The 9,777-nt window shown below is 43.1% G+C and overlaps 1 pseudogene; it reads left to right on the top strand.

Annotated features, from left to right (window-relative positions):
• Window positions 1-2,046: 2,046 nt before the first annotated feature.
• LOC110741557 lies at window positions 2,047-5,337 on the top strand (annotated as a pseudogene).
• Window positions 5,338-9,777: the final 4,440 nt, after the last annotated feature.

Raw genomic sequence — 9,777 nt, forward strand, 5'->3', positions numbered from 1 at the left:
GCCTGGCTAATTTTTAGTAGAGATGGGGTTTCTCCACATTGGTCAGGCTGGTCTTGAACTCCCGACCTCAGGTGATCCACCCGCCTCGGCCTGTAATCCCAGCTACTCAGGAGGCTGAGGCAGAAGAATTGCTTGAACCTGGGAGGTGGAGGTTTCAGTGAGCCGAGATCGCGCCGTTGTACTCCAGCCTGGGCAACAAGAGCGAAACTCTGTCTCAAAAAAACCAAAAACCAAAACAAACAAAAACCGTCAAACACTGGGTGAAGGATATGAACAGACATTTCTCAAAAGAAGACATTTATGCGGCCAAGAAACATATGCAAAAAAGCTCATCATCACTGATCATTAGAGAAATACAAATCAAAACCACAATGAGATGCCATCTCACGTCAGTTAGAATGGTGTTCATTAAAAAGTCAGGAAACAACAGATGCTGGAGAGGATGTGGAGAAATAGGTACACTTTTACACTGTTGGTGGGAGTGTAAATGAGTTCAACCATTGTGGAAGACAGTGTGGTAATTCCTCAAGGATCTAGAACCAGAAATACCATTTGACCCAGCAATCCCATTACTGGGTATATACCCAAAGGATTATAAATCATTCTACTACAAAGACACACGCACACATATATACACATGCACACGTACTATAAAGACACATGCACACGTATGTTTATTGCAGTACTGTTCACAATAGCAAAGACTTGGAACCAACCTGAATGCCCATCGATGATAGACTGGATAAAGAAAATGTGGCACATACACACCATGGAATACTATGCAGCCATAAAAAAGGATGAGCTCATGTCCTTTGCAGGGACATGGATGAAGCTGGAAACCATCATTCTCAGCGAGCTAACACAAGAACAGAAAACTAACCACTGCGTGTTCTCACTTGTAAGTGAGAGTTGAACAATGAGAACATATGGACACAGGGAGGGGAACATCACACACTGGTGCCTATTGAGGGATGGGGAGCTATGGGAGGGATAGCATTAGGAGAAATACCTAATGTGATGATGTGTTGATGGGTGCAGCAAACCACCATGGCACGTGTATACCTATGTAACAAACCTGCACGCTCTGCACATGTATCCCAGAATTTAAAGTATAATAATAAAAAAAAAAAGAAGAAGAAGAAAGCTAGGTAATCTGGCTGCGTGCAGTGGCTCACGCCTGTAACCCCAGCACTTTGAGAGGCCAGGCGAGATGGGCAGATCACCTGAGGTCAGGAGTTCAAAACCAGTCTGGTCAACAGGGTGAAACCCTGTCTCTACAAAAATACAAAAATTAGCCAGGCACGATGGCTGGTTCCTGTAATCTCAGTTACTCGGGAGGCTGAGGTAGGAGAATCGCTTGAACATGGGAGGCGGAGGTTGCAGTGAACTGAGATTATGCCATTGCACTCCAGCCTGGGAGACAGAGTAAGACTGTCTCAGGGGAAAAAAACAAAAACGAAAACAAAACAAAACAAACAAAAAACAATCAGCATGGGATGCTAACATTCAACAATATTTGGACCCACTGCCCTAGGGTGTCTGCCTGGGAGTGGAATTGCGTGGTCATAAGGTATGTGCATTTTCAGTTGTAGTGGATATTGTCAAATTGTTTCCTGTAACAAATGTGCAAGAGTTCCACCCTCCCGGCTAACCCGGTGAAACCCCGTCTCTACTAAAAATACAAAAAAATGAGCCAGGCATGGTGACGGGTGCCTGTAGTTCCAGCTACTCAGGAGCCTGAGGCAGGAGAATGGCTTGAACCCGGTAGAGCTTGCAGTGAGCCCAGATCGCGCCACTGCACTCCAGCCTGGGCGACAGCTCCGTCTCAAGGAAAAGAAGTTCCAGCTGTCTCAGGTCCTCACCAATATAAGGTATTGTCTGATTGTATTTTTTTTTTTTGGCAGTATCAATTCTACCCTTTATGAGAGAATTACGAATTTTAATCTGCTTTTGTTTTTTGTTTCCTTATAATCCTTCTTTATTACCCTTTTAATGCCACTTTCATTTATCTAAGCCTGCTGCCTTTTCATCTGAGTTTGTTTTCTCCTAATGATTTTTTGTTTCAGAAAGGCCATGGCTTTCTGTGCCCTAGGCAGAAAAGTTTCCTAACATGTTCCCATTGATCTGACAATGGATGGTTTCCAGTGGTTTGTTCTTCCTCTGTGTCCCAATCATGCATTTTTTTCTTTCTGTATTTTTTTATAGATCTCTTGATGGTGTTGTTCTCTTAATTCACTCATGCACAAAATATGATCTGATATTTGTCAACAGGTAGAAGGCGAATTGCCTGTGAATAGTCCCGTGCCTTCTTAGTCCACAGCTGAAGTGAAGTTTGATAAGCACAGATTGAGGTCTACTTCCTTCATTAAAACAGGCTCTCCTTTCCTTTTCGATCCACCCTCTGCGGTGGACCCGCCACCAAAATGCAGATTTTCGTGATAACCCTTACAGGGAAGACCATCACCCTCGAGGTTGAACCCTCGGATATGATATAAAATGTAAAGGCCAAGATCCAGGTTAAGGAAGGAATTCCTCCTGGTCGGCAGAGACCGATCTTTGCTGGCAAGCAACTGGAAGATGGACGTACTTTGACTACAATATTCAAAAAGAGTCTACTCTTCATTTTGTGTTGAGACTCCGTGGTGCTGCTAAGAAAAGGAAGGAGAAGTCTTACCCCACTCCTAAGAAGAATAAGCACAACAGAAAGAAGGTTAAGCTGGCTGTCCTGAAATATTAAAAGGTGGATGAGAACGGAAAACTTAGTCGCCTTTGTCGGGGGTGCCCTTCCAATGAATGTGGTGTTGAAGCGTTTATAGCAAGCCACTTTGACAGACATCATTGTGGCAAATGTTGTCTGACTTACTGCTTCAACAAACCAGAAGACAAGTCACTGTATGAGTTAATAAAAGACATGAACTGAAAAAACAAAACACAGGCTCACCTGGGATTCTATCGCTCCATGATGCAGCATCTTCTTGCAGCCACAGGTTAAGATCAGAGGTTTTTGGGGGAAAGGTCAGATTCAACTGATTCAGCACCAGGTCTGCCTGCATTAATAGTGGGGGTGGGAGCAAGTTAAAGAACCAGTGGTCTTTTCTGAAAAATAGAGATGATAATAGGGCCCCAGGATTAACTGCACAGAAAGGGCTTAGCGTAACATCTGGCAGATGGCAAACATTTCATAAGTGGTAGCTGTCACCATTATTATTTTATTATTAGTATATTATTAACATATTGTATGTTTGTGTATATATTATTGGCACATAGTATTATGACCGTTCACCCCACTGCATTGTAAGCTACAATGAAAGTAGGGGTTTTTCTCTATTTTGTTCATTTCTTTATCCTCAGCAATTAGAACAGTGCATGACACATGGTAGACATTCAAGAAATATTTGTTGAATGAAGAAAGTTTTGAGAATTTGGAGAGGTTATAGTAGGAATTGCTAACCAATTCAAAATGTGCCATTTTTGAATCAGAAGTTGGCAGTGTTATTTACAATAGTGACCCATTTGAATCAACCCACATGTCAAATATCAGGGATTAGCTGAATAAATTACAGTACTTCATAAGCCGGAAGCTATGTCCCCATTGCAAACCATCTTGTGGAATACATTTTGACAGAGGAAAATATTTACTTACATAGTTGGAATTTTAAAAAGGAGGAGTCATAAAACAATATGTATAGTATCATCTCAAATATATAAAAAATGTATGTATATGTATTAAAAAACATGAAAGTAGTATAACTCTTCACAACAATTGTCTCTGGTGGTGGGATTAAAAGCGATTTTAAATTTGCTTCTTTGAATTTTCTTTTATTTTCCGAATATGTTTGCAGTAAGCATATATTATTCTTGAAATAAGAAAAAATAACATATATATTTTAACAGACATGTACCAAAGATGAATTAAGTGGCATAAATCCCAGGGATGCAAAACAACCATACAAATCTAGAAAAGTCGGGAAGACTCAAGGATGGTTTAGGTTTCGAGGGAAGTTTTAAAAGACAACAGAATGGATCCTGATTCAGCCAGCATTCTTAGTTGCAGGCAACAGAAATGAACCGGCTGATTTCAGCAGCAAGGGAATCTATTTAGAGACTGCAGGGGTAGCTCACAGAATTGCCAGGAGGGCTGGAGGACCCGTGTCAGCAGCTACCCAGCCAGAAACAATGCCCCAAATCCCACCACACAACTGACCCAGCTTCCACCACTGACTCTGGGTACAGCAGCAACTCTGCTGTCCTGGGAGTCTGGTCTTGCCGCTGCCACAATCGTCACCAAAGATCTTACTCTACTCTAAGGGTATTCCTCCACTCAGCAGCCTCAGCATCACGTGGAAGCGTCTTAGACATGCGCATTCTCACGCCCCTTCCCCGACCTGCTGAATCAGACTCTGGGGTGGAACCCAGGAACCTGCACTTCAACAAGACTTAAAGATGACTGCAATGGGCACCCAGGCTGGAAAAGCACAGCTCCATAATCGCTCATGACTCGTTGCATCATCAGTTATCACTTTGCATCATTCACAGTCCAAGAGGACGCTGGATACGGTGGCTCAAGCCTGTAATCCCAGCACTTTGGGAAGCCAAGGACGGGGGCGGATCCCTTAAGGTCAGGAGTTCAAGACCAGCCTGCCCAACATGGTGAAACCCTGTCTCTACTAAAAATACAAAACTTAGCCAGGCGTTGTGGTGGGCGCCTGTAATCCCACTAGTAATCCTCCCTAGGGAGGCTGTAATCCTACTAGTAATCCTTCTAGGGAGGCTGAGGCAGAAGAATTGCTTGAACCCGGGAGTTGGAGATTGCAGTGAGCCGAGATCACGCCCCTGCACTCCAGCCTGGGTGACAGAGCGAGATTCCATCTCAAAAAACAAACCAAAAAAGACAACAACAACAACAAACAAACAAACAACGCAGTCCAAGCAGTCCAAGAGGAATGTGTCTTGATTGACAGATCCTAAGTCATAGTCATGTGTCTTACCGTCTTGCTGCAAGAGAGACCGGGAAAGAGTATCAGCAATGAAAAGCTTCCAGAGTGAGAGGCAGACGCTGCTTTGTACTGAGACTACGGGGATGAGGGATTCTCAAGACGTAGAGATCGAGCTGGGATGCTGATCCACGTAAAGGAATGACTAGTGGGTCGTAGGAATGACAATTCCAGGGTGTGGAGCAATTAAAGAGACAAGGGTTTTGGCCAAATCAATTCAACAACTGTTTCCAGGCTGATTAAAGAATGTAAACTACAAAGATAACTTTTAAAACTTTTAAGGGAAAATATAGAAGACTACCTTTTTTGTTTTGAGACGGAGTTTCGCTCTTATTGCCCAGGCTGGAGTGCGATGGCACAATCTCGGCTCACTGCAACCTCTGCCTCCCAGGTTCAAGCGATTCTCCTGCAATCAGGCTCCCAAGTAGCTGGGATTATAGACACCTGCTACCACGGCCAGCTTTTTTTTTTTTTATTTTTTTTTTAATTTTTAGTAGAGACGGGGTTTCACCATGTTGGGCAGGCTGGTCTTGAACTCCTGACCTCAAGTGAGCCGCTCACCTCAGCCTCCCAAAGTGCTGGGATTACAGGTATGAGCCACCACGCCTGGCCTAGAAGACTATCTTTTTTACACTAAGGTAGTGAAGGATTTCAGAAATCAGCTTCAAAGAGCATAAACTATAAAGGAAAAAAGCTGGTAATTTTGATTATATTAAATATTAAATCTTTATTATGTTAAAAAACACCATAAATAAAGTAAAAAGACAAGCCAAAGTTTAGAGAATATACTTGTGTCCCTTATAGCTAACAAAAGATTAGTGTCTAGAATATTTTTTAAAATTCTATAAATTAATAATAATAAGAAAAACAACCCAATACAAAAAGTCTGAAGATGTTGTTTTAGTTTTTTGTTGCTGCATAAAAAATTACTCCAAAACTTAAGTATCTCTTTTTTTTTTTTTTTTTGGAGACAGGGTCTTGTTCTGTTGCCCAGGCTGGAGTGAAGTGGCACGATCAAGGCTCACTGCAGCCTTGACCTCCTGGGCTCAAGCCATCCTCCTACCACAGACTTCCGAGCAGCTGGGACCACAGGTGCATGCCACCACGCCTGGTCAATTTAAAAAGAATGTTTATTTTTTAGAGATGGGATCTCACTATTTTGGCCAGGCTAGTCTTAAACTCCTGGGCTCAAGTGATCCATCCGCCTTGGCCTCCCAAAGTGCTGCGATTATAGGCATGAACCACCGTGCCCAGCCAAAGCACAACATCTTTAAACAACTATTTGTTATTTCACAGTGGGTTAGGAATTTGGCAGTACCTTATCTGGGGAGCTCTATGGTCTCTCAAGAGGTTGTTACCCAAGATGTCACTGGGGCTGTGAGTCACCTGTATTTGCATTATTCACTGTATTACATTTATTTTAAAATCAATTATTGCTATAGCATAAGGGCAGCTGGGTTGGCAAGATCTCATGTGAAAATTCTAGGAGTCTTAGCCTTTTATAACCTGTTGATGGGAGTTTAAATTGGTTTCTGGAGGGTAATTTGGTATAAATATAATCACAAGCTTCATAAGAAAACACATCTTTTGACCTAGCAAGCCCATCTCTCAGTTATTAAGAAGTCATCAGACAAGTATATGTAGAAATATGTATAGAATGTTTATCCAAGCATTGTTTATAGTAGCAAAAATGACATAAAGTATGCAAAACCCATAAATAACCCAAATGTCTATCCAGGGGGTGCGAAATATAAAACATGCATTGGAATATTATAATTCCAGTAGAAAAGACTGGAATTATTAAGCATAGAATATATATATAGAGAGAGAATACAGAATATTGTGTAGCATGTATATGCAATATAATAAGCATAGAAAATAGTCTGGAAGATTTCAAAATAATATGTTCCTAGTAAATATCATTGGAGGTTGGAGGTTGGTAAGAGTTTTCTATTTGTCTTTTGTTTATTTAGAGTTTCTAATTTTCTTTTCTTTTCTTTTCTTTATTTTTTGAGACGGAGTCTCACTCTGTCGCCCAGGCTGGAGTGCACTGGCACAATCTTGGCTCACTGCAACCTCCGCCTCCTGGGTTCAAGAGATTCTCTTGCCTCAGCCTCCTGAGTAGCTGGGATTACAGGTGTGCACCACCACACCTGGCTAATTTTTGTATTTTTAGTAGGGACAGGGTTTCACCATGTTGGTCAGGCTGGCCTCAAACTCCTGATCTCAGGTGATCCACCTGCCTCAGCCTCCCAAAGTGCTGGGATTATGGGAGTGAGCCACTGCGCTGGTCCCTAGATTTTCTAATTTTCTGCAAAGATTATGTGTTGCTTATATGATGAAGCAGCAATGGGTTTTAAAAAATGAGTTTTAGTTGATAATACATTCAATCTAATCCAGCAATGTATAATGTTGATGCTAAAAAGTGATCATTTATGACGTTAGGAGACTGCAAGAAGTAATGATCCCATTACACTCTTCATATGCTCCTAATGGGAATCACATTTTAAGGGTCCAGAGGAGGGACCCCAGGATGTTGTTGGATTTGAAAACTATGTTCTACAAGTAACTGTTGAGAAATCATGACTATTTATGTTTTTAAAAAGAGATAATTAAGGAAAAGTACTTTGTCTTCAAACGTCCAAATGTTTGTCTTATGAAGACTATTGACAAAGCACTGCTCTAGCAGACAGTCCCAGAATAAACTGCTGAAAACCCCATGGAGGAAGAGTTCGTTTTGATATAAGGAAGAACTTTCTAACAACCAGGCACTGTTACGATTGCCATTATGAGTTAAATCTGTTAGGGTTCTTTGGTTGCAAACAATAGAAATAGACTCCAGTTAACATATTCAGGAAAAAAATTGTTCAAGGATAATTTGAATTATCCTATAATTTGGGGCAGCTCATAGAGGGGACTTGGGTTTGGAAAATGACGGAAGCAAAAGACGTCTAGGAGTCCAGATAGAAGGAACAAGTAAATGGGATTTTGCTCTTGGCAAAAATTAGCCCTGCTTCTCCTCAAAAGGTTTTGACATAACGGCACGCAACATCCAAAGTTAACAGAGTAAGAGCCTGATGAATGAACCTGGCTTGGCTGAGGGAAGCCAGCACTACTTCACTGACAGTCCCTTTAAGATTTTTTTTTTTTTTTTTGGAGACGGAGTCTTGCTCTGTTGCCCAGGCTGGAGTACAGTGGTGCAATCTCAGCTCACCGCAACCTCCGCCTCCCAGGTTCAAGCTATTCTCCCACCTCAGCCTCCTGAGTAGCTGGGATTACAGGCACCTGCCACCATGCCTGGCTAATTTTTTGTATTTTTAGTAGAGACAGGGTTTCACCATAGTGGCCAGGCTGGTCTTGAACTCTTGACCTCCTGATTCGCCTGCCTTGGCCTCCCAGAGTGCTGGGATTACAGGTGTGAGCCACTGCGCCTGGCCCTTTTTTGTTTTCTTTTTTGAAACGGAGTCTCCCTCTGTCGCCCAGGCTGGAGTGCAGTAGTGTGATCTCAGCTCACTGCAACCTCCGCCTCCCAGGTTCAAGCTATTCTCCTGCCTCAGCCTGCCGAGCAGCTGGGATTACAGGCACCTGCCACCATGCCTGGCTAATTTTTTGTATTTTTAGTAGGGACGGGGTTTCACCATGGTGGCCAGGCTGGTCTGGAACTCCTGACCTCGTGATCCGCCTGCCTCGGCCTCCCAAAGTGCTGGGATTACAGGCTTGAGCCATCGTGCCCAGCCCTTTTTTATTTTTTTGAAACAGAGTCTCGCTCTGTCGCCCAGGCTGGAGTGCAGTGGTGCCATTTCAGCTCACTGCAATCTCCACCTCCCAGGTTCAAGCAATTCTCCCGCCTCAGCCTCCCAAGTAGCTGGAATTCCAGGCGCGTGCCACCATGCCTGGCTAATTTTTTATATTTTTAGTAGAGACGGGGTTTCACTCTGTTAGCCAGGATGGTCTAGATCTCCTGACCTCGTGATCCACCCACCTCAGCCTCCCAAAGTGCTGGGATTACAGGCGTGAGCCCCCGCGCCCGGCCCCTTTAAGATCTTATGTAGTGGGGAAGAGATCATTTCAGAGAGAGAGCAAAAGTGAATGAGAGAGCTGCTTCTGTAAGAGTGGAGAATGAATTCTGGAGCCAGAAACAACACGTGCAAACATATCACCACTTCATTCTGCCGGGGGGACCGTTTGCTTCATCACTGAAGGACTTCAGCAGGGGCTGAATGGTCAAGGACTGATAACTCCTTGCCTAGGCTGCTGTGGCGAGATCCCCATGTTGGATTGGTGGGGATTGCGGGGAACGAGGTGTGGACTAAATGAGTTCTGTGGTTCCTCACTAACAGTCAGCCCCATATTCCATCTCTGAGTCATACTTAGTGTGTTTTGTGAAAACCAGTGGCAGTTTTCACCCAAGATTAAAGGTGCGTCCCCTGGAACTCCCCAGCGTCCTCTTTGATACCTAATATGGTTCCAGTACCCATGAAATACACAAACCTGTCGTGAACTCATCTGTATTTTTATACTCTACCTCTTCTGGGTAATTAGGTCCATCAGTTTGTGAATCCTAGAGACCATTATCATGCAAACGAGTCATTCTATTTCTTAGTCTCCCCTCCTCCCCCCAGTTCTGCTTCTTAACCATTCACAGATGTCCGCTGGTTGTCATTGCTTTGGGACTTCGTGATCAAGTTTATGTTTGCCCTCGAAACTTTAAATATTTTAAAACATCATCTTGCTGCTCACTCTCTCCAGCTCAGGTTTATTAGGCTGTGGAATGATTTTTCAC

This window comes from Papio anubis, chromosome 17 (genome assembly GCF_008728515.1).
Source record: "Papio anubis isolate 15944 chromosome 17, Panubis1.0, whole genome shotgun sequence".
In the NCBI taxonomy this organism is placed as follows: Eukaryota; Metazoa; Chordata; class Mammalia; order Primates; family Cercopithecidae; genus Papio; species Papio anubis.